Consider the following 24,630-nt stretch of genomic DNA (forward strand, 5'->3'; position numbering starts at 1 on the left):
AAAAAAAAAAACAGGTGATCCGGTAGCCAGGACTTTGGACGAGAGAATGGCCCCGGGAACTGCTCCTAAAAAGTGATCAGCCTGAGGGGAAATGAGAAATCCCACGACAGGCTTTCCTGTGGGCTGACCTGGCTTCTCCCTCTGACGGTTTACCTGCTAGGAGCAGAAGTAGGTGCAGGCTCGCCTGTGAGGAACTGGGACTTTTCTGCCCAGACACGTGCCAGTTTACAATTTTAGGTATTTCCAGTCATTTTTATAGACAGAGGTGGTGTTTTCTAAAAGTGATACAAAGAATTTCGTGACAGGTAAAACCAACCAACGTCGACAGTCTCACGAATGTGAGAAATCAATGGGAATACACTCTGTACTACTGCATTAGACTGGATTTAGAATTTTTGGTGTCAGAATTTGGATTAAAAATTTGGGGGACCGCTGTACATTTTTCAGCTACAATACAAACGCCATTCAAATAATCATACAATTTTTCTAAAAGTCCCTCTAATTCTAAATTGTTCATTTAGTATTCTTAACAAGATTAATTTTTTTAAGCCATCAAATTGATTATGTTTCACACTTATTCCTCATTTCAATTGAAGGAAATTGAAGAAATAGGTATGATGTTACACGTAGGAGGTGTAGTACATTAAGCGACTGTCCAGTCAGATTTCCATGGGCCACTCTAAATTATCTCATTCAAATTGCCATCCTTTTCCATGGCAGCAGTGTGGCTTCAGTTACCACAGTACAACACAGTTTATAAAGCCTGAGGCGTATCCACTAACCAGGAAAACAAGCGTTCTTACCACCCACCTAAACCCCTCCGAGCCCTCAACATGAAACTCCAACTTTATTAAGACTCATAAAGTAATTGTGAGGGACCAAGAAACATGTACCCACCAAGAATTGTCATGGAATCAAGGGGTCTAAAAGCTGAGAAAGAAAATACATATAGGTCATCATTCCAGCCTCCTATCTCCAGACAGAGCAATCCCTCAGTCACTCAGATGCTTAGAAATTTTGAAAAGATCCCAGATGTGTGTTTGATTTCAGGAGTCCTAGTAGACCATATAAAAATAATAACATTCTCTGCTGTATGTTATATGAAAACAATCCAAAAGAATCTGCTAAAACCAGGCTGTATACATGTACTTTGGATGTAAAAGATATAAATTTAAGGGAAAACAGTAAACAAGCATGAACTCAGTAGGGATGAAAAAAATAATCTGAAGACAGTTATTGAGACTTCCTCTTAACAAAAGTCTGGGTTCCTGATTCTTTAAAATACATGTCTACACTGTCAGTATCATCGACTCGATGGACATGTGTTTGAGCAAATTCCGAGAGTTTGGGTAATGGACTTGCAGCCTGGCATTCTGTAGTCCACGGGGTCACAGAGTCAGACACAACTGAGTGACTGAACTGAACTGAACAGTGTGAGTACAACCAGTGAAGAATGCAGGAAAAGAAAAGGTTTGAATTGCTCATATGACTAGGATGGTGGCTGAATTTTTTCTTTAATTTTGGTTTGCGTAAATCATATGTTTGGATACTAACTATAATAATATTTTTTAAAAAAACCTAACATGGTATTTTGTGTTTCATTGATGCTTAGATTAGACTGGTCCCTGGGGAAATAAATCATGAAATGGAAGGGCCCCTCCTCTACAGGGGCGTGCCTTCCCAACCACCAGTGTGGAGGGACACTAGCTCTCTTTTGTGTCTTTCTTCTCTCTAACCCTGGTTAGTGCTTTACGGTTCAGGAATGACCTGCCTGCCGAAGGGGGAATAAAAACCTCAAAATGTTAAGAAAAGAATCTGCTGCTCTCGGAAGACTATTTTTTATGTCAGATTATTTTAAATCGACAGTTGTCTCTGTCATAAAAAAATAATAATAATTCATTTATAACCTTCTAGCTCTTCTGCTTATTAGCTGCAAGGCCTAAGGAGCCAAATTGACCTCTCTAAGCCTCCCTTTCCTCAACTATGAAGGTCCATACCTGTGCCATAGTGACTGGTGAGTTGTAAGAAAGAACAAATATGTATCTATAATTAGATGGTTTATTAACTGTTGCTCAAAGTAAAGTATTCATAATCCCACCCTGATCCTACTTCTCAGGAATTTTGTTAGGACACGGGGTCTTTATGACTTGGAATTGATGATAGTATAAGAAACCTCCTCAGGAGAAAGATAAGAGTGGAGGAATCAGAGGATTTTATTTACCAAATGGGGCCTAAGATATAATATCTTTGAGTTCAAACTCTTCATGTTGCAGATGAAGAAATTCAGGACATGAAACCCAGTGTCTTATCCAAGGTCAAGCAGAAAGTCGGTGGCAGAATTACAGCTGTGGTCCATCATGTCTGGAGATGATCTTGTTTCTTCTGGCAAATGTCTGGTAGGGGGAAGAAGGGAGAGTCTCAATTATGTTAAAGAACAATATATTAAATATATTTAATATATAAAGAACTCTGATAATATTTTAAAGAACATAAGCCATCAGCACAGTTGGGAAGGTGGAAAAAAGTGGAAGCAAGTGAAGAGAATCGCTGAATTTATAACATGTATTGTACTTGAACCAATTAATGATCACTACTGAAGTTCCCTGCTCCCTACTCTGAGAATAATCCTTATTGTGTCTTTATTTCATATTGATGATTGGCATATTTTAAGTAGGTACTACATTCTCTTGCTATATTATCCTGAAGAAACCAAAGGGTGTGCCAGGAAAATCTCCCCCCACCCCTCCCCCCAACTCTGAAAGTCAAGGGCAGGCAAATGCACATATATATAGTGGCTGCTTTGATAAGAAGGCTCAATCTACATTTAAAAGATGCTTTCAGCCAGAAGGCCCACGTGGTGCAGCACTCTGCCATCCCTGGGCTTTGAAAAATTGGGCTCCGGTTTAGTAATGCCTCTTTCTGATTCTCAAAATGATCCAATTCTCTTCCTCAAGCCATCTTTAGCGTATCGCGTGTCTTTAAGTAGAAGCACTTGAAGTGCAATGTATTGACTGATCTCTAGGAGGTGAAATGACATAGTTGATTCAAAAGAAAGAGACCCCATCTAACTTTCGAGCCCTCATTTTGGTTTGTTGCTTGCACGGAACTTCAAATATTTCACGAAGCTGATCATTCTCTTTGGCCAATGTCACATCCAAAGACTTGTCAAACAAATTAACATTTGTTACTATGACTTTTTAAAGCTACCTTATGACTTGATAGAAAGACTTCCTTTTTTTTTTTTTTTTTGGTCAAAAGGAAAAAGCTCTTATGTTGGGAATGTAAAAAGAATTTCTATAAAGCTTTTCTGAAAAGATGGACTCACTGCAGATTTCATTCAACTTGTTTTATTTTATGTTGCTCCTTTGCTTGAAAAAGTCATTCCTTATACAGAAGGATAGAAGGATAAAGAAGATTTGCAAAGAAAATCAGTTCCATGAGGCCTAATGAGATCTGGGGTTTTTATCTTCAATTTGGGTTGTTTTTTCCACAGGCTTTTTTTTTTTTTTTCCCCAAAAAAACCCACTAATTCCTTTCAAGGACTCTAAGCATTGTCTGACTCTGTTGGTCCTGAAGGTTGCATCACAAAGCCAGGACAGAGCTAAATTATTTTTTCTACCACATGGAGGCATTGAGTAACCATGTGATTTTCAGATTTTACCAAGATTTGATAAGAGTTGAAAGGTTTCTCAGGCAACAGCAAAAAGGTGGGTTTGATGTCGACAAATGACTGGCACTTAGTATGGAAGCATTCTTCCCAGTTTATAATTTAGCATCTCCTCTGAGGAACCTGTTCTCTCTCTAAACACACTAGCCTTCAGCCTCCTACACATTGATAACATAAGGACACACTGTATTCAAACATACTGGATTGCAGCTCGAGCAGCTTGGTCCATTAGTTTCTGAAACCTTTTCTTGAACGGAGCACATTTTCAGTTTCCTGAAATTTGGAGGGATGAAAGAGTCCGGGAAACTTATTTCACGCTCTTAAGTAGCTATTGTGAAACTTTTTTAAAAAGATCAACTTCCCCTCAGTTCCCTGGTGTGGCAAATATCGAGTCAAGGATCCAGTTTTGAATCCAAACGTTACCTCAGTAACTGCAAGGCCCAGAAGCAGTTGGCAGCAAAGATACCAATGTGGACTTGCTAAGCCTACTTGATGAGTTCTGTCTTTGCAGCAGACAGGACTCAAGTCTCAGCCCCAAATCAATTAAACAGCAAATACATATTAACTGCCCTATGTGTGCTGAGCACAGCGCCAGGTGTCATGGTAGAAATACAGTCTGAGGGGCATTCTCTGTGTGCTTCAGTGGCATTGCCTCTTTGGGATACCTTGGAGTGTAGCTCGCCAGGCTCTTCTGCTCCTGGGATTCTTTCTCCAGGCAAGAACACTGGAGTGGTTGCCATTTCCTCCTCTAGAAGATCTTCCCGACCCAGGGATCAAACCCCAGTCTCCTGCTTGGCAGGCACAATCTTTACCAGTGAGCCACCTGAGAAGCCTGTGCCTTCTTTCAGTACATTGTGAAAATCAAACCACTATCCTTCTCCAGGGGATCTTCCTGACCCAGGGATCGAACCCAGGTCCCCTGCATCGCAGGCAGATGCCTTAACCTCTGAGCCACCAGGGAAGCCCATATCTTTAAATAACAAAAACAATATATGGAGGCAGAAAAACTCCAGAAGTTACTGGAGAGACCACAAGCAGACAAATTTATTCAAAAGAAGTGAGTGGTGGCTGGAAGGGTGAAAATAAGTCGCCTGGCATTTGCAGAGAGCTCCATGGTGAGCTGAGAAGCCCAGACTTCACTACAGGATCAAAGTACAAGAGAAAGACACTAGAGGCATTTTCGCCTAAGGGGTGTCGTAAGAAGATTAGTTTGATAGGAAAGCCAGGAAGAAGAGGAAGAAGTCTGCAAACCAGGAGGAAGCCACTGGGGGAGACTCGGCTTAGGGAAGCTCTTCCTGAGTCCTAATTCTCTGCGCTCATTTTAATTAATCACATTTAATGCTGAAGCTCTGAGAATTTAAAGCCCGCGATAGCCGAGAACATGTCTCCTTAGAAGTATTCTAGAACAGTGCTTGGCACTTAGTAGGCGTGCAGTACACAGCCATAGGAGAAGGGGACGACAGAGGATGAAGTGGTTGGATGGCATCATCAACTCGATGGACATGAGTTTGAGCAAGCTCCAAGAGTTGGTGATGGACAGGGAGGCCTGGCGTGCTGCAGTCCATGGGGTTGCAAAGAGTTAGACATGACTAGCAACTGAACTGAACTGACACAGTCATAGAAGGCAGGGGATGGACATCATCCTTGGCGTGGATAGTGTCCTCTTTCCCTTCTCCCACCTCTTCCAGTGGCCCATGGTTCACAGGCGTGGGATGATGCTATCAAGCTCTCAATAAAGGACATGGTGGGTCTGTGTCGCTTTTCCCAGGAAAGCATGCATGGCCCCAAGATGAGGCCTGAAACGACACCTTGCCATCCCCCAGAAATGCTGGATGAGTTTTCTAAGGTCAGGCAACTGGTTAGCCGCAGAACTTTCCCTTGAAGGAATCCAAGTGGACTGTGGCGACTGGTGGCATCCACATGGCTGCGCCTCAAACGTGGGGTGCCTGTGGGGATGCTCGCAGCCAGAGGGAACCTCCAAGGGTTGAGTGCGCCGCCGTCCTAGCCAGCCGGCACTGCTCTCATAGACTGGGCCGGGTCATCCACTTCATAGACCCTCCGCCGCAGACATCAGGCCAAGCACAGACTCACCTCTCCAGCGTGTGTGCGTTCCCACGCACACCCCTTGCTTCCTGAATTACATTCACGGAATGGAAGACAATCTTTAATCTCACCGTGGAGTGGGGATGGATGTTGGCCCCACGTGACTGTGAAGCTAGAAGCAAATATCCTGGCTTGCCCTTCCTCATCCCTGACTTCAGTCTCCTTGAAAAGTCTCTTTAGGAACAGACTTGTGGTTGCCAAGAGGGATGGAGTGGGAAGTTGGGGTCAGCAGATGGAAGTTTTAAAGTGTAAGATGGATGGACAACAAGATCCACTGGCTAGCATGGAGAATCTTCAAAGTCCTATGCGTGTGTTAGTCGCTCAGTCATCTCCAACTCGTTGTGACCCCATGGACTGTAGCCCGCCAGGCCCCTCTGTCCATGGGATTCTCCAGGCAAGAATACTGGAGTGGGTTGCCATGCCTCCTCCAGGGTATCTTCCTGACCCAGGCATTGAACCCAGGTCTCCCACATTGCAGGCAGACTCTTTACCATCTGAGCCACCAGGGAAGTCCTATGATAAACCATCATAGAAAAGAATATATTTCTTAAAAAAAGGAATGTGTATGTACGAACACCTGAATCACTGTTCTGTACAGCAGTAATAAACGCAGCATTGTAAATCAGCCATGCCAGGTTTTCCCGTGGCCCTGACCTTCCCCGCGGCTCCATCCCAGGGAGAAACACAGTTAAGGAACAAGCAGGCCTCTTCCTAGACCCACACTCCCTCTGACGGACAGTGACGTCTGGAAAGTTCTTCAGCCTGCCCAACTTTTGCTGCTGCCTAGGTAAAACTGGGATAATAAACCTGATTTCTTTTTTTTTTTTCATTTTTTATAGAAGTATAGTTGATGATTAGAAAAGACCCTGATGCTGGGAACGATTGAGGGCAGGAGGAGAAGGGGATGAGATGGTTGAATGGCATCACCGACAAAATGGACATGAGCTTGAGCAAGCTCCAGGAGATGGTGAAGGACAGGGAAGCCTGGCGTGCTGTAGTCCATGGGGTTGCAAGGAGTTGGACACAACAGAGCAACTGAGCAATAGCGTAGTTGATTTATAATGGGTTACTTTCTGCTGTACAGTAGAGTGATTCAGATATACACATTCTTTTTCATGATGGTTTATCATAGAATCTTGAATATGGCTCCCCTGTGCTATACAGTAGGACCTTGTTGCTTATCCGTATAAGTTTTTTTTTTTTTTTTTTTTTTTTAAGGTTAAATAAGAAACGTCTATAAACTGCTTAGTCCAGGGCCTGGAATGACCAGAGCTATCATCGTTGAATCTAACACATTATTCTGGTCTAATTAGTATTTTTCAGGACTTAATCCAGCAACCTCGACTTCCTTTGGCTGTCCCAGAGTTAATACATTAGAAGCGCACGCAGCCATCCTTGTACTGGTACACTAGTTTGGTTGCTTCCTGTCGCCAGGAGACACTGCCGTGGGGGGTCTCTGCCCCATTCTAGCTTGAGCCCAAGGCCGCATCCAGGGCGCTGCGTGGCCACCTGCTGAGTCTGAGAGGCTGAATAAACAGGTAAGTCAGAAATCGTCCAAGTTTGCCCAGAAGCGCTCCTCTCTCTCAGTGAGTGAGTGAGAACGGCCAAGTGTGTGACGCTTTCACTTCAGTTGTTTGGAGAACTGTCGGGTGAAGGGTCATTCCAGAGGATTTGTGTCTCTTACACGGAATTCATTCTCTTTCTCTGTAGATGGCAGGTTAGTCCGGCCTCTTCAAAGTGTTAAATCAAGAGGTCTGAAAGGAAACTGGCGGTGGGCAAGCTGGGGTTTTCAAGATGCTTGAAATGCAAGGAAGTGTCTCTGGACAGTCTGAGGATCACAGTGTGGATGAGCGTGGAAAACGGTGGTGAAACCGTCTCACTGCGTACACGCTTCTCTGCTGTCAGATTTGCACACTGGACTCCCAGAAGCAATTACACCATCAGCAGCAGCAGTTTGGGTTTGTAAAGGTCCTTTTTTTGCACCATCTATGAGCTATTTAGGTTCCATCTGTTCTAAGACAGAGATGGGTAACTGGAGGGAATATTTGTCCTCTTAGAGTTCTAAGTTTTTACTACATTACGGAGTTGAGAACATAACATTTTTTGAAAACAGATTTTTTTTCATATAATTGTACAGAAGTTTGTATTTGGAAACCCTTCAACAGTGGAAAAGCTCATTACTCGCAACTCTGGGTCACCCCTCAGCACTGCTGTGTCCTTCAGCAACAGAGGTGGGAAAACGAGAAGGGTCCTTTCTAAGCCTGAGATTTATGTTCCGATATTTAGAGTTTATTTAGTTCTAGTTGTGTCTTAGCTTAAAATAAATCCTTGGGCTGGTGGTTGGTCTAAAGAGGTATGTATTTAAGATGTTATTTTTGGAAGCTGCTAGAGAATGAAATGAAAACTTGTGATTTTCCTTGAACTTGGCTTGAGAGTAAGATCAAGATTTTATGAACTTGGAGGTGCATACATTTACTCTGCTCAGACTTTCTAACTTGCAAATGAATGGCTTAGAGCAGAGCCCAGAATAGGGAGCTCAAATTCTATAGAGGTTTTCTTAGTTCTGTCCCCATTTATGGATCCATCGTTACCAAAATCATCCTTCATCCTATTTTAAAAAATAAGTATTGGTACTCCAATATATTTGCATCATAAACACATATCATTGATACCATCCCATTGTTTATTCATTGCACATAAATGCTATACAGATAATTTAGGTTTGGCCCTTTACAGGACTGGCTGGACAGGTTTTCCTTAGGAGTATAGGGTGTTTTAGTTTAGTTTTTTAAATGGGACTTCTATGTCCTCTCCTTATGAAACCTTCCCTGGGTCGGGAAGATCCCCTGGAGAAGAGAATGGCAACCCACCCCAGTCTTCTTGCCTGGAGAGTCCCACGGACAGAGGAGCCTGGCGGGCTGCAGTCCACGGGGTCGCACAGAGTCGGACAGGCCTGAGCGAGCAGCACGCGTGGAATGTGCGTGATGTGGAAGATGTGGAAGGCAGAGCTGTGTGTGTGCCATCGCCGAGCGTGCACATCTGGTCTTGTGCGGCGCTAGGCCATCTCTGCAACATCTTTAACACACAGCTTCTGCTTTCTAGAAAAGTCCTTTTCTGTCTGTTTCATTCATTTCCTTTTTATTGTGAAAAATTTGAAACATTCGTAAAAGTAGAAAGCATAGTACAAGGATCCCCTACATTCACCTCAACACCTACGTTGAAGAACTGATATTTGTCATATTTGTCTTTTAATTTATTAAACAGTTTAAAGTAAACCTATGTCAAGACAATTTACCCTAAACTCTTCCACCTGCTTCTTCTTCAAAAAACAAACAAAAACACATACCATCATTACATTTACAGTTATACTTTATTAACCCAGTAGCTCAGCTGGTAAAGAATCCACCTGCAATGCAGGAGATCCCGGTTCGATTCCTAGGTTGGGAAGATTCCTGGGTTGGGAAGATCCCCTGGAGAAGGGAAAGGCTACCCACGCCAGTATTCTGGCCTGGAGGATTCCATGGACTGTAGAGTCCATGGGGTCAGAAAGAATTGAATTCAACTGAACCTTTTTCACTTTCATTATTGAGTTCAGTTCAGGTCAGTCGTGTCTGATTCTTTGCGACTCCATGAATCACAGCACACCAGGCCTCCCTGTCCATCATCAACTCCTGGAGTTCACTCAAACTCACGTCCATCAAGTCAGTGATGCCCTCCAGCCATCTCATCCTCTGTCGTCCCCTTCTCCTCCTGCCCCTAAGCCCTCCCAGCATCAGAGTCTTTTCCAATGAGTCAACTCTTCACGTGAGGTGGCCAAAGTACTGGAGTTTCAGCTTCAGCATCATTCCTTCCAAATAAATCCCAGGGCTGATCTTTAGAATGGACTGGTTGGATTTCCTTGCAGTCCACGAAATTATGGGACCAGATGCCATGATCTTCATTTTCTGAATGTTGAGCTTTAAGCCAACTTTTTCACTCTCCTCTTTCACTTTCATCAAGAGGCTTTTTAGTTCCTCTTCACTTTCTGCCATAAGGGTGGTGTCATCTGCATATCTGAGGTTATTGATACTTCTCCTGGCAATCTTGATTCCAGCTTGGGTTTCTTCCAGTCCAGCGTTTCTCATGATGTACTCTGTATATAAGTTAAATAAGCAGGGTGACAATATACAGCCATCACCCTAGTTTTGTCTAAATATTCTGTATATATTCAATTCTCTGATTTCCCTTTAGGATCAAATCAAAGTCCTATTCAAGACCACACATTCTGAGTTTATTTCATCTCTTTTAACCCAGAGCCACGCCCAGCTGTTCCACCTCTTCTGCCTTCCCTCAACCGTAGCATTGGTTTGTTGAAAAGACTCGGCCAGTTTGTTTTGCAGAATGTTCCATGTTTTAGATTTGCTTGATTTTTTTTTTTTTTGTGGTACTGTTTACATGACCCCTTTATCTCTTCTGTATCTTGTAAACCTGAGTTTCCCTAGAAAGGTGTGATTCATTCCATTTAAACATGGGGAGCGAGACAGTCCAGACCTGGGTGACACCAGATCCTTCCTGCTGTGTGACATCAGGAGGCGAAGATTTCTTCCTTCAAAGGCATCTCTGGAGCAGCTGAAACACATACCATTTCTCATGTGTCTTAAAAAACACCTCTGGACCTGAATTCAGAGCTGTGAAGGTCATTTAGCCTCTCTGATCTTCAGTTTTCTTGCAAGAGATAAAACCAATACATTTGGCACTCGGTGGCACTCAGTTTGGCTGGGGGATTGGTCCCCCACTGATGCCAAAATCCAAGGATGCTCAAGTCTCTTTATGTAAAATGGCGTAGTATATACGTATAATCTATACATCCTCTCGTACACTTGAAATCATCTCTGGATTACTTGCAATACCTAATGCAATGTAAATGCTATATAAATAATAAATAAATGCTATATAATTGTAAATGCAATGTAAATGCTATGTAAATAATTTCCAGGATACAGTGAATTCAAGTTTTTAAAAACTTTTTTTTTAATTAAAAAAATTTTCACCTAATATTTAGGCTTTTTTTAAAATTAACTTTTATTAGAGTGTAGTTGCTTTTCAATGTTGTGGTAGTTTCAGGTGTACAGCAAAATGAATTGGCAATGCATATACACATATCCTGGAGAAGGCGATGGCACCCCACTCCAGTACTCCTGCCTGGAAAATCCCATGGACGGAGGAGCCTGGAAGGCTGCAGTCCATGGGGTCGCTGAGGGTCGGACACGACTGAGCGACTTCACTTTCACGACTGAGCGACTTCACTTTCACTTTTCACTTTCATGCATTGGAGAAGGAAATGGCAACCCACTCCAGTGTTCTTGCCTGGAGAATCCCAGGGATGGGGGAGCCTGGTGGGCTGCCGTCTCTGGGGTCGCACAGAGTCGGACACGACTGAAGCGACTTAGCAGCAGCAGCAGCTTACACCTATCCCCTCTTTTCTGAACTTGCTTCTCATTCAGGTCGCCACAGAGCATCGAGCAGAGTTCCCTGTGCTGCGCAGAAGGTTCTCATCAGGCATCTAGTTTATGCATAATATCAATTGTGTGTGTATATAAGTCAACCCCAATCTTCCAGTTTATCCTCCCACCCCTCCCTCACTTCCTTGGTGTCCATCCATCAGGTTTTGCTTTTGGGCACTTTTTCCCCCCAGTATTTCTGTTCTGCACTTGGTTGAATCCCCTGATTCAAAACCCAAGAGGTACTATTCTTATCATCTCCATTGTATAGCTGAGAAACTGAGGCACAAAAAAGTTTAAGCCATTTCAGTTTAGTCGCTCAGTCGTGTCTGACTCTGCGACCCCGTGGACTGCAGCACGCCAGGCTTCCCTGTCCATCACCAACTCCCGGAGCTTGCTCAAACTCAGTTTAGCCGCCGTCAAACTGCTGTTGAGAAGGGGAGATGAGTGTAAACTCAACCGGCCTGCCTGCAAGGCCCGGGCGGGAAGTCACCAGATGAGCGTACCATACAATAGCGAAGCAGTGCCCAGAAATACCACTGGGTGTTGCGTTAGCAGATGGAGAAGGTGTTTTTCTGTTTCTGTTCTTTTCTCTTTTTTTCAGACTTTCACTGATGTTATCCTATTACTTGTATAACCACAATATGAATAGGTATTTACAGAGGAAGACGTACAGCATGGATATAAAATAACAATCAGAATCATTTCTTACTTACCTGCACTCTGCTCGTGGTACAGAAAATGGAATAAAAAGAATCACATCAACAATAATAAAGAAACTTTGCCTAGAGGAAAATAGACATATTAAGTGATGCCATAAACAGACACTCTTTATTTTCTTCTTTGCAACTCAGTTCCTTTTGTTCTGTCTTATTTGACATATGGCTCACTTCATAAAAATGTTTAAATATTGATTTCCAAATAGCTTCACGTGGTCCTAAAACAATATTGACACACCATGTGGGTTTTTGGAAGGATCTGTTCTGCTGTTTCTATAAAAGATGTTTAGGTTTTTCTTCCCCAGGATTTTTGAGTCAGGAGAATTCGTTGGTCAATTATACCCAAACATGATGACCATCCAATTTCTCTTTTAAAGGCTGTGGTTGAGTCAGTTTTAAAAGGCACGGCTGTCAGTGGGTCCTCTGGGTTAAACCTCTCAGATGAACATCTGTCCTCTCCAAGGTGTGAAATCATACTTAGCAAAAGGCATCGCAGCCCCCAGAACCCTCAGTCAGAGCCGTCGCGTTTTTCGTCCACACACAGTAAAGATAGCTGTGAAAACTCTGTGCAGTCTTCACCAGATTTCTGCCACTGAAATCGCTAGTAGGTTTTTTCCTGCCCTTTTCATTCTGCTACAAATATCAGGGATAACAGTATGTTTACTTTGATAACTGTAATAATCCCAATCCTGGAAATATTTACGGTAACTTGTATAAACGCCAATAAGATATTTGAGGGCTTCCAGGTGGCACTAGTGGTAAAGCAGCCGCCTGCCAATGCAGGAGACACAAGAGACGAGGGTTCGATCCCTGGGTCAGGAAGAGCCCCTGGAGGAGGGCCTGGCAGCCCACTCCAGTGTTCCCGCCTGGGGAATCCCATGGACAGAGGGGCCTGGTGGGCTACAGTCCATGGGGCTGCAAAGAGTCGGACATGACTGAGCAACTTAGCATGCACACACACTCAAGATACTTGGAACAGATTTAAAATGTGTATACATCAGCCTCATATGGGAGAGAGACAAGATCTCAGCAAGCTGTGGTTAAGATAACTATGTCACGAAATTGAAAGAGGATCTTTTATCATGCCTGGATGTTTCCAAAAAGAAAAGTTTCCTGAAATTTCACATAGCCTATTTCCACTCTAAAGCTACTCAAAATGATCATCTGGGGACTTCCCTGCTGGTCCAGTGGTTAAGAATCCGCCTGCCGCTGCAGGGGACACAGGTTCAATCCCTGGTCCAAGAAGACTCTGCATGCCTCAGGGCAGCTAAGCCCATGAGCCACAACTACTGAGCCTGCCCGCCAGGCCCCTCTGTCCATGGGGCTTCTCCAGACAAGAACACTGGAGTGGGTTGCCACGCCCTCCTCCTGGGGATCTTCCCCACCCAGGGACCGAACCCAGGTCTCCTCACTGCAGGCTGATTTGTTACCGTCTGAAGACCGGAGTATAGATTTAACTAAACTTCATATGAAGTCGGGCAACATTAATTTATTCTTCATTAGATATCGTATTATTTACTCACATTGCATACTTGGCTGCCTCAATGTTACTCTTTTTTAATTTCATTTATTTATTTATCGGCTGCGCTGGGTCTTCGTTGCTGAGCGACTTTCTCCAGTCGGTGAGTGAGGGCCACTCCCTGGCTGCCGCGTGCGGGCTTCTCACTCCAGTGGCTCCTCTCATTTTGGAGCACAGGCTCTAGGGTGCTCAGGTTTCAGGCTTTGTGGCTGATGGGCTCAGTATTTCTCCCGGGCTCTAAAGCGCTGGCTCAGTAGTTGTGATACCCAAGCTTAGTAGCTCTGCGGCCCGTGGGACCTTCCCTGACCAGGGATCGAACCAGTGTCCCTTGCATTGCAAGGTGGATTCTTAACTACTGGACCGTGAGAGAAGCCCTCTTTGTTACCCTGTACTTTACTTTCTGTGTGACTGGGCCCAGACACTTAATCTCTCCTCCTTGTTTTCTGTTATAAAATGATGTTATGATTATTGTCTTTTAAAATATTTTCTTGGCTGTACCACATGGCTTGTGGGATCTTAGCTCCCTGACCAGGGATCAAACTCTCGCCCCTTGCATTGGAAGCTGAGTCTTAACCATTGGACTGCCAGGGAGGTCCCCTAAAATGATGCTATTCAGTTATCCTTCCCAAAAATTAAAAAAAAACAACAACCCTGCCTTAAAAAAATGTACATTGTCATATTAAAAATATCTGGAATCATAAATACCAAGATAATGATGTTATTGTCTTTGATAACTGTGACTTATTTACTTTTTATCTGTATCTCCAATATTTCCATAATAATATTAAAAAAGCAAATAAACCATGTATGATAGAAAAAAGTTATCCTCCCCAGACTGCCCCGGTGGTCCCGTGAGGGCACATGGGCTGGTGCGCTGATACTGCCTGTCCTGTGTTCCCTGCAATCCCCCCCAACCACCAGCCCCCGCTCTCTGCGGCCTTTGTGCTTTCAGTGGGGGTGGGCGACCTGTCTGCCCGGGGGCGGTGCCTCAGAGAGAATTCAGGGCTCCCTAATGCCACTCACCGGAGCAAAACTAACTGGGGCCAGACTAGGACATCCCTGAAGCCAGGCCCTGCGTGTGTGTCCAGGAGCAGAGGAGGCCAGCAGCCCGCTCCCACCTGGAGGGGGCCCAGAAAACGGTGCCTGGACGCCTCAGAGACCTCCGGAGTCCCCTTGCTCTTCCTCGTCTCCATCTCAGCCTTCGCCACCCTCGCTGTCTAGACGAAGCCAACAATCTGACTGTGTAATTAAGCCGTGCGGTCACCCTGGAGACAGCAAGGGCTGACAGACACGCTGGGCTCCAGCCCAGCACCTGCCCAGGTGGGCGGTCCAGGAGCCACTAGGAGCAGCGCCCCACCTTCCCCTCCCCATCCATCCTTTTTTTTAAAAAATGTATTTAATTAACATAGTTTAATTGAAGGATAATTACTTTACTGTGATGGTTTCTGCCATACATCCACACGAACCAGCCATGGGTATACCTGTGTCCCCTCTCCCCCGCCCCGTCCTGAACCCCCTCCCACCTCCCTCCCTACCCCATCCCTCTGGGCTGACCCAGTGCACTGGCTTTGGGGGCCTTGCTTCATGCATCACACTTGCACTGGCCATCTCTTTCACCTAGGGCAATTCCATCCCTATAGAGCAAAAAGGGGAAAATAAGACACAGATGGCTCCCATTCTAAGATGCTTTCCTCCTTGCTGGGTTTCCCCGAGCACGTGTGACCCCCAGCCTCAGCTCTGACCAGCAGATCTTAGAGAAAGGACCGCCCAGGGAGCGGGGAGCTTGCGCATAAATGATGCCTCTCCCTTGGGTCTTCCTTACCCCTCCCTGCACCCCGTCCCCGGCCCGTGCTCTCTGTCACCACCCTCTGCTTCCATCTGTGTCAGAGGAAACCCCTTGAAGCATCTGCGAAACAAACAAAAAACCCACAAGGCTGTCTTCTTCCTCCAAGGTGTCTGGCACTCCTTTTCAAGACTGAAATTGTCACAGAAAATGATTTTAGTGGGTTCAGGAACATAAGTTTTAATTCTCAGCCCCCAAGCAAACATTTCAACCAAAGATCCCCTTACCTTTAAAAAAAAAAAAAAGTGCCAAGTAAGTTTCTGCAAAGAAAGACCTAGTATTTTCCCAAGCTTTCTTGCAAACAGAGGCCCCTTAGACAATATTTACATCTACGTGTGGGTGAGTGGAGACTGTGCTCCGGGCACTTTGAATAAGAGAGGCTTTGAGAGCTTCCAGTAAGGCTGGCGGGCATTGAGGCGTGAGGATGGGGAGCAAGCCCTGAGTAGTGAGAAAGATCTCACAATCGTGGAGTGTGCGCGAGGACCATGCCGTGTGCCAAGTGCCCTGTGTGTGTGCGTGTGCTCGGGCATTCAGTCCTGTCTGACTCTTTGCGACCCTGTGGACTGCAGCCCGCCAGGCTCCTCTGTCCTTGGGATTCTCTGGGCAAGAATACTGGAGTGGGTTGCCATTTCCTGCTCCAGGGGATCTTCTCGACTCAGGGATGGATTCTTCGTCTCGTGTGTCTCCTGCATTGGCGGGTGGGTTCTTCGCCACTGCAGTCTGGGAAGCCCATAGACATGAGCTTCCTATTTGACCTTCATAACCACCCCATGAGGCAGAAACGAATCTTCCCGATCTACAGGTGAGGAAACCGAGACAGTTTTAGAGCAGAGGGTCCTGACGTGGGTCTCTGCCCCCAGGCCCTGCTTCTCCTGTGTGGTCCTGCCTCAGCCATATTTGCAATCTGTGTTTTCACAAGCCCCCCAGGGCGATCCGTCTACACCTTCCCCTCTGGCGCTGAGCCCAGTTCTTATCCTGACCCTCTGGGGTTCTCAGAAAGCTCAGCTGCTTATCCCTAACATGAAGATGGGCTCACGATTGTCGTGGAGAATTCAGTGGGACTTAGCAGCTGCTTTCTAAAGGTTTCTGTGCAGCGGTTTTTAAGTTTGAGTAAACGGCACTATGCAAACGGCAGCAATAATTAAAACCTGATTTTCAAAAAGCTACATTTGAATGACAATAGAAGTAATACACACTCAGTATAGGAGATTTGGAAAATAAAGATGGAGAAAACATAAAGTTTTCCCGTAAATCCACAATCCTGAGATAACCAAGGAAACATTTAGTTGACTTTCTTCCCAGTATTTTCTCTCCATGTATATGTTTATGATTAAATATATTATTTTTCCCAAATAGGGATCATTCTATATGTATACATTCATATCCTGAATTTATTTCTCTTCACATTTACATGATGAGCACTTAAAAATTACTTTAAGCTTGTGAATACAAAAACTGCCTTCCAGGGCCCAGACTCTGGGTCAGAAAGTTCTTTCCACCTAGTTTTGTTTGTTTTTGTAAATTTTACTGAAGTGCAGTTGATTTACAATGTTGTGTTAATTTTCACTGTACAGAAATATACATGCTTTTCCATATGCACAGGGTATCATATCATATTATGGACTACTCTTAATTTTGGTTAAGTGTACACAAAGTATGGCAAAATACTAACAACTGGTAAATCAAGATGGAATATTCTAGGCTTTTAACATTCTTGGATGCCTGAAAACTTTTGTAAGAAAACGTCAAGGGAAAACAAAAGCAAATGCTTTACTCCAGTGCTTATGGGCTGAGCCATCATCACCTGAAGAAAAATTTTTTTAATAAAATTCTGAGTACTAAAAAAAAAAGAATTAAATCCATCAATTTAAGATTAAAATTGAGACTGCCTTGTGCTTGAGTATTTCAGAGATAAATCCATGGTTTAGAGTGAAAAGCTCATGAAAAGGGAGTGGGGGCTGGAGGCAGGTCAGGTAGACTATAGGACCCTGCGGGAGCCCACCTTTTTCTGGGCGTCGCAGCCCCTCCACCTGTGGGGTGAGGAATGAAATCTGCAGCTCCAACTGGGCCAACTCCTTCTGAGTAGGAACTGTCTGGGTTTTGCTTTTAAGTCTCCGTGTTCCAGTGCTCAGCACATGCCTGGCACGTGGTAGGGATGGAATAAATCTGATGGGTGAATGGATGGGTCAGTACATGAGTTGGTGAATAAATAAAGGAAGGAAGTGGAGAAGGTGGGCCGCTGCCTAAGGATATACACGAGGCATCTCTTCTGCTTTCCCTTGGCCCTGTGTGGGGGCTTTCCAGATGGTTCAGTGGTAAGGAATCTGCCTGCAGTGCAGGAGACCCGAGTTCCATCCCCAGATAGGAAAGATCCCCTGGAGGAGGAGATGTCAACCCACTCCAGTATTCTCGCCTGGAGAATTCCATGGAGCCTGGTGGGCCTCCGTCCATGTGGTCGCTAAGAGTCAGACATGACTGAGCGCACACACCAGTTTGGCCTGTCTGTGCCTCAAGCTCCACCACGAGATTACTTCCTTGCAGCAGTCTTCAAGGGCCTGCTTTCACAATCGAGCACCCCTGGGAGGACTCCCGTTACATTTATCAGCCTTTGCAAATATGTTGATGTGGGATTTTAGGAAAAGGCTTTCCTCCCATTTGCCATAGTCAGTAACACTGTAGGTAAACCAGCTTCCTAAGCTGAGTTCTCTGTTCTTTTGAATATTCATAAATTGTCTGACCTTTAATGGTATTGTCTCCAGGAGCAAGGAGACTTTGCCTTAGGAAGCTCAAGGAATGTCTGAAGCAGAGAGATCATAGAATCTTTGCACTGAAAGGTCTTAGGGTGTGACATTTTGTCCCCTGGCAAGGATGGAATCGTCTGGTGAGGGCCATGTGGCCCCTACAACCTGGAGACTGTGTGTGTGTGTGTGTGTGTGTGTGTGTGTTTGTGCACGTGTGCGTGTGTGTGCCTGGAAATGGTATTTATTTATTTTTTAGATTTTTTAAATGAATTTTTGCTGGCGTATAGCTAACCTGGAGGCTTTTGCTCTGGAAAGGACTAGTGGCGAGCAGGACAGAGCTCAGACGTGGCTGAACTGAGGTGGGACTCATGAACTTGGACTTGCCACTTGTCATGTCTTTGTGGGAGAATCTTAAATCTCTCAGCCCGCTCTTCAGTTGACAACCAAGAGGAAGCAAGACGGGGCGCAGCCCCTGCCGCCTCCCCGCCACCCCTGCAGCCGGCGGTCTTCGCTGCACCCCCATCATGAACCCCTCTGCTTCCACCCGCAGCCTCCGCCCGTTTGCGCCTACAGATTCCGAGTGATCGGGTGGCGGCTCTGCCCCAAGCCCTGCAGTGGCCTCCCGGCTCTGAGCAGAACCTGACCCGACCTCGACACTGTCCCGTGTGACGTGGCATTCTCTGCCAGCCTTCTGACCGATCTCCTGCTTCTCTGGGCCCTGCTCTCTCTACTCCAGCTGCCGTCCCCGCCCCAGGCTCCGCCTCGCCTCACTCCCGCACTCCTCTCTGGTCTCTGCTCAGGTGTCTCACTTGGTCCACCCAAAAGCAGGAACCTTGCCCCCCACGCTGCCCCACTTTCTACCCGCATGCATGCCTGTGTGCTAAGCCGCTTCAGTCGTGCCTGACTCTTTGTGACCCCGTGGACTGTAGCCCACCAGGCTCTTCTGTCCATGGGATTCTCCAGGCGTGAATACTGGGGTGGGTTGCTGTACCCTCCTCCAGGGGGTCTTCCCAACCCAGGGATCGAACCTGCTGTCTTAGTCTCTTGCACTGGCAGGCGGGTTCTTTACCACGAGTGCCACCAGGGAAGCCCTCTCTACCCCCAAACCTGCTTTATTCTTCTTCATTGCATCTCTCACCACATGACACTTGATATATTTGTTTCTTTGTCTTTTCCCAACTAGAATCGAAGCTCCCTGAGAACAAGGATGCTTGCTCAGCTTACTGCTGTGGTCCAGGGCCTAGAAACTTGCCTGGATTCTAATTTTTTTTTAAATGAATATTGAATGAATCTTAAAGAACAACAATGGTATGATTTTATTTTATTTTCATACCATTTTTGTACCATTACCATTTTTTCAATTCAATGTTCCTCTCTATTATTTTTTATTACAGTGTTTTTTATTTCAAAGGAAAATCCAGACTCAGGAGTAGGCAGTTGTAAATCGATTCTGAAATGTCATAAAACATGAAATGAGTCTTTTCCATTTGCTCCACAAACAAGGCTCAGGAACAGTGGCCATCTGACTCTGCCCATGCGCCTGGGCTTCCTGGGTTATTTAAGGAAGGCCAGAGAGCCCGAGTCTGGGAGGGCATCTGGCATTGTTTTCCACGTTTAGCTGCAGGACTGTAGGGCCGGGTATGAGGCCTGAAGTTTAAATGCAAAGGTTCAAAATACTCAGGGGGTGAGAGATGACTTTCCTCAACTTGATTTAAAGAAAAAACTTTTTGAAAATTCACAAATTCGTGCAAAACTCAGTATAACAGATAGCTTGTGTTTGGTTTTCATGCGTGCTAAGTTGCTTCAGTCATGTCCGACTCTTTGAGACCCTACGGACTGTAGCCCACCAGAGTCCTCTGTCCATGGGATTCTCCAGGCATGGATTCTGGAGTGGGTTGCCAGGCCCTTCCCCAGAGGGTCTTCCCGCCCCAGGGATTAAACCTGTGGCTCTGTGTCTCTCCTGCATTGGCAGGCGGGTTTTTTACCACTTGCGTCGCCTGGAAAGCCCACATTTTGGTTTAGCCTATTTAAAAACCTTGTCTAGAACTTCCCTGGTGGCCCAGTGGCTAAGATTCCGAGCTCCCAATGAAGGGGGCCGGGGTTCGATCCCCAGTCAGGGAACTAGATCCCACGTGCTGCACCTAACACCCAGTGCAGCCAGATAAGTAAAAATAAATGCATTTAAAAAATTGTCTAAGTTCACTGGCAATGCAACAATGCACCGGCCTGACAACTTCCCTTCCATCTTTATATGTATCGAGTCTACCTTTTAATTTCATGAATGGCATCCGTCAAGCTAGAAGCCCAGGAGAAAGGGAGCGTATTTATTTCACGAGCGGATGTTATATCTCTGAAATGACCCTTCACAACCTCAGTCAAGCCCCTAGGTCAATATTTCGAAAACTTTATGAAGCGGAAAAATCACCTAGGGAGTCCTGTTCAATGTGTGTGGATTCCTGGGCGCCATGCAGCGAGATCTGGATCCCTTATGGTGGGGGGCGGGGGGGCGCGCCAAGAGGGGGCTGGTAAAGCCGGTGCCCTGGAGTGGGGTGCAGCGGAGCTCCCAGAGAGTCTGGACCCCCTCGAGGCGAGGACCGCGCTGCCTGATGCCACAGACTCCACCCAGGGGCTCCTCAGAGGTTCTGAGGCTGAGACAGCTCTTCTGGAATGTTCTCCGGGAACCAACTGAGGGATCGCCCCAGAAAGGAGGGCAGACCAGGGGCTGAGGAGAAGCAAACACCCCAAGATACAGCACTTTAATAGAGACTGACTCGGAAGCCTCCGACATTTTGCGAACTCTCTTTGGCAATTATCAAAAGATAATTCTCATTAATCCTGTCAAGACAAGCTTTCAGATGACAGATTGATAGGGACACCTTCTTTTAACACTTGAGACTGTCTTGAACTTATAGCATCATTTATAGCGGCCCCTCTGAACCCGCTCTGGTTTCTTACTGCTCGTTTCTGACGCTAGAAGAGTGACCTGGAGCTGAGCCCGGCTCCTCCATCAGAGACGCCCAGGGGCTGATCTCAGGGGGTCGCACACCCTGAGAGCTACTATAGCCTGTGAAAAGTCTTCAGTTAATAGTTGCAATGGGAGTGAAAGAAAAGGAAAGTGTTAGTCCCTCCATTGTGTCCAACTCTTTGCTTCCCTATAGACTGTAGCCCGCCAGGCTCCTCTGTCCGTGGGATTCTCCAGGCAAGAATACTGGAGTGGGTTGCCATGCCCTCCTCCAGGGGAGCTTCCTGACCCAGGGATCGAACCTGGGTCTCCCGCACTACAGGCAGATTCTTTACCGGATGAAGATGGTAGAGACTTTGTGTTGGCTTTCTCCCCATGAATCCTGTCTTCTGTTTCCATTGTTTTAAAAACGCACATGTCATGCACAGACATTCCTTGTTCACACAAACAAAACACAAGCATGTAAGTCAAAACAGAAGGTCCCCACAACCCCTTCCCTGGTCTAGATCCACACCCAGAGCCCCACGCTTCTAGGTTGGGTCATGTCATTCCAGACCGTTTTTGAAGAGTTGAAAAAAATGTCCTTTAGGCCAGGGAAAGGAATAGATGTTCACTTGGCTCCCCAGAGGGCTTCCCTTGTGGTCAGCTGGTAAAGAATCTGCCTGCAATGTGGGAGACCTGGGTTTTGACCTGGGTTTGATCCCTGGGTTGGGAAGATCCCCTGGAGAAGGGAAAGGCTACCCACTCCAGTATTCTGGCCTGGAGAACTCCATGGACTATAAGAGTCAGACACAGCTGAGCGACTTTCACTTTCACTTTGCTCCTCAGGGCTTTGGCAGAACCAACCTGCCTCCTTTCTAAGACCTGAATGGCTTTGGAAGGTCGGGACAGCGTCCCTCCGCTCTGTGGCATCTCTCCACACAGCCGTCAACCTGCTGCCTTCCCGCGGCCCTCGATTCACCAAGGATCCACTCCCTCAGCTTACTGTCTTCCCGTCTGACTCCCGTCTCTATTCTGGGTCATTTCAACACACATCAGGGTCTCTTAGTTCCCTGACCTGTCAGTAACTTGTTCCCCATCCCCAGCATCCATCTCCCATCACAGCTTTGTCTTGGCAGCACCAGTCACGGTACCCAACCCAACCACAGACACTCTGCTCTCAGACAAACACCTCCCTCCCACTCTCCCAGCTGCCTTTTGCTCGGTTGCTTCTTTCTCTTGCTTGGACATACAAGCCCTTTTCCTTTTCCAGGTGTTTGCTCTTAATTTTCTTCAACCTAAGTGGGTCTTCTTATAGCTCCTCACTTTGCTGGATGATTCTCTGGTTCTGTGTCTCCTAAAGATGTCCCCTCTCCTGGGAAGCCTTCCCTTCCTCTCTCTGACACCCTCTTGTCTCTTTCACAGATCTCATCACAGTCTGTAGTTGTCTTGCTATGTATTGTTTTATGTAGGATGAGAACTCTTAGGGTTTTCTCTCTCAACAACACAGTGAAGTTTTCTTAAGTTAAAAAAATCCCAACAATGCAAATGAACTTCTTATATAAAAAAGAAATAGACTCACAGACATAAAAAAACCAGCTTATGTTTATCAAAGGGGAGAGGGGGAGGATAAATTAGGAGTTTGGGATTAACATACACACACTGCTATATATAAAATAGGTAAACAACAAGGACCTCCTCTACAGCACAGGGAACTCTACTCAACGTCTTATAATAAACTATAATGGAAGATAATGTAAAAATGAACACATGTGGCTATGTATATACGTATAAGGGCTTCCCTGGCGGCTCAGTTGGAACGCTGGAGACCCAGGTTTGATCCCTGGGTCAGGAAGATCCCCTGGAGAAGGAAAAGGCTACCCACTCCAGTGTTCTTGCCTAGAGAATTCCACGGACTATACAGAGCCGTACATGACTGAGCGACTTTCACTTCACTTCACTTCACCCACTCCAGGATTCTTGCCTGGAGAATTCCAGGAACTTAAGAGCCTATGGGCTACAGTCCATGGGATTGCAAAGAGTTGGACAAGACTGAGTGACTAACAGCTTCACTTTTTCACTTATGTATAAATGAGTCATTTTGCTATACATCTGAAGCCAGCACAACATTGTAAATCAACTGTATTTCAATTAAAATTTTTTTTAAACCACTGGAAAAAAATTTTTCAGCTTCAGGATTCAAATAAAAATACTTAGTGGGAATTCCTGGTGGTCCATTTCTGACACAGAGGTCCTACCCAAAGCCTCCGTACACAGCGGTCCTCTCAGCCTCACCCTGGGCTTCCAGAGCCTGGGAAGTGCTGACGGGGCTACCTGGATTAAAGATTCCACCCCGCAAATGGACCCAGAATTTCTGAGGCCTGAGCTCCCTGAGGAGTTTTGTAGAATGGCTGTTGGGAGCGGAGGAGGCAGGCATGTCCCGGGGAGGCCTCGTGTTTCCACGTCCACAGAATCTGCAGAGTGCCTGGCACCGAACAGGCAACACAAACACCTCTCAAATTTGGCAGCTGGATTTATGCCCACGTTTGCAGATTTGTGAGCACAATAAAAGTTATTCTAAGAAACTGTTTTATGGCCGTTTTTATGCAGTCTTACACAACAAGACCAGATATATTGAGGTTCCATGGGCCTCACAGTCACTCGGGAGAAAACAGGTCTCACAGGGGGAAAAATGGGGTGGTGGGGAGGGATTCCTGGGCCCCAGGGGAGGGACGGGGAGCTGCCAGGGATGCAGGTACCAGCGGGCAGCGCAGCCTGGGTCTGCGGTGGGCAAACAGGTGCACGAGGTGCCAAGGGCAGGTTGACAAAGGGAGAGGGGCCCATTCATGCTCATAGAGCCAGGGAAGCCGTGAGTCACTCACCCCGAGTGGAGAGGTTCTGCCTGGTCCACTGCTATCAGAATCGCCAGCATTTATTAACCCTTTTCTGTGTGCCAGCCACTTGAGAGTCTTTTGCAAACACGCTCTCTAATCCTTGCACTCTAACAGTAGGAGTTATTTTTTCTCTTTTACTTCAGTTGTAAGGAAACTGAGCCTAGGAGACTTGAAACAGCCTGCCAGAGGTCACAGAAATCGGAAGTGGCAAAATCAGGGCTCAAACAGGACCCTGTTCAGTGAGCAAACCACTGTTGCTGCTGATCTCGTGACCGCCTCTATCAGCTCTGAGCCTCAGTCCCCTCCCTGTACAATGTGGTGCTGGCTCTCGCCCGCGGAGAGGAGAAATAAAATAAGACTCATTAGATCAAGGCTGCCTGGTGTGACAGCCACTATCCACACGCGGCTGGTCTGAACCGGGCGCAGCCAGTTCAGACCATACCAGGTTTCAGAGTCTCCGTGAAAAAAAGATGACCGTGGCCGTTAAGCCCATGGAACCTGAACATATCTGGTCTCGTTGTGTATGACTGCAGAAAAATGACTTAGAACTTAGTGAAAAAAAGATGGTAAATGGTCTCAATAATTTTTATATTGATTCCAAGTTGAAGTTATAATATTGGGCTAAAAGCATGCCATTAAGGTGGACCTTACCTGTTCCTTTTTACTTTTTAAAATGCGGCTGCTAGACAATCTATCCTAGCCGTGGTTCGCGATGTTTCCTGT

The 24,630-nt window shown here is 45.9% G+C and overlaps 1 long non-coding RNA gene across 1 annotated transcript; it reads right to left on the reverse strand.

The window, feature by feature from the left end:
• Nucleotides 1-2,189: 2,189 nt before the first annotated feature.
• LOC120865892 lies at nt 2,190-24,255 on the reverse strand. Its single transcript, XR_005721543.1, has 2 exons — nt 23,896-24,255; nt 2,190-2,393 (listed from the first exon to the last, which is right to left on the reverse strand). It is a non-coding gene; the product is annotated as an uncharacterized LOC120865892 (long non-coding RNA).
• Between the last annotated feature and the right edge of the window lie 375 nt (nt 24,256-24,630).

Source organism: Oryx dammah, unplaced genomic scaffold (genome assembly GCF_014754425.2).
Source record: "Oryx dammah isolate SB20612 unplaced genomic scaffold, SCBI_Odam_1.1 HiC_scaffold_7, whole genome shotgun sequence".
Classification (NCBI taxonomy): Eukaryota; Metazoa; Chordata; class Mammalia; order Artiodactyla; family Bovidae; genus Oryx; species Oryx dammah.